The following is a 1,184-nucleotide window of genomic DNA, read 5'->3' as shown; positions in this document are numbered from 1 at the left end:
CATAGAATAGACTATATTTATGACTCCATATTTTCAAAAAAAATTGTATTATTATGTTCATTGTGTAGTGTATACAATTTAATTTAAGAAATGTTAACAATTTACGTAGATATAAATGTATTATTTATAATGCCGTAAATAATTATTAAAATAATATATAATGTATACACATTTTTAGTCAGTACTCAGTAATCAGTATTAGGTCAGGCCATGGCCTGACTGGCCTGACCCGTAGTTTCGCCTATGTATGGATGGGCCACATTTCGATTTTTTGATTCTTCAGTTTCATTCAGTATTATATTGACGAATAATATTTTTAAATTACAATAAAATAACCAAAATCGTTGATACTGATTTTAATATATAATTTCGTCCAAATTTGAAGTTAAATTGTCTGTAAAAAATAACTGTGTTTTTAATTTTTACATTTTTTGGATTCAGTATGAACTATTTATGAGAATCTTTGTTTTAAATTTTCAATCCTCAGATATAAAAACTGATAATTTTATAATTTTTTAATTACAGTGATTGATAATTTTCGAGATTTTGATAAATTTTGTCGAAATTCGAAATTAAAATGCTTATAAAAAAAATGTGTGTCAATGTATTTTTTATATTTTACAGTTGCTATTGTAACAATATATCAGGAGCCTTGCATTAAATTTTCACGCATTTTTACCCAACAAATATAATTTTATTGATATTTATAGGAAAAAAAACTAAAAAAATTGAAAAATGACAATGTCCGTAAACAGCTCAAAAAGTGTCAAATTATTTTCAAAATTTTATCGTGTATAGAAAATACTAATATAAAAATTTAGTGAAATTTTCAAGTATCTACAGTCATTTATTTTTTAATTACAACAAAATAAGAAAATCGTTACGTGAGAAATCGAGTGAATATCAAATGTTGTAAAAATATGAATTTCAAACGCTCATAAAAATTTAATTTGACTTGCTTGTAGACATTTTTTTTTTGATAAAGGTAGATTATCCTATAAGGAATCTTGTATTACTATTTAAAATCTTAGTTCTAAAAAGAAAAATTGTTACGAATTATTAACTCAAAATAATTTGCAAATTTTCGTCATTTTTACGTATTTTGTCATTATTTGAACTTTAGATGCTTATAAAAAAAAATGTGACTATGGATATCTGCCTTTGAAACAATATAAAAGGAGCCT

Source organism: Acyrthosiphon pisum, unplaced genomic scaffold (assembly GCF_005508785.2).
Source record: "Acyrthosiphon pisum isolate AL4f unplaced genomic scaffold, pea_aphid_22Mar2018_4r6ur Scaffold_21088;HRSCAF=23004, whole genome shotgun sequence".
Taxonomy (NCBI): domain Eukaryota; kingdom Metazoa; phylum Arthropoda; class Insecta; order Hemiptera; family Aphididae; genus Acyrthosiphon; species Acyrthosiphon pisum.
This window is presented reverse-complemented; position numbering follows the sequence as displayed.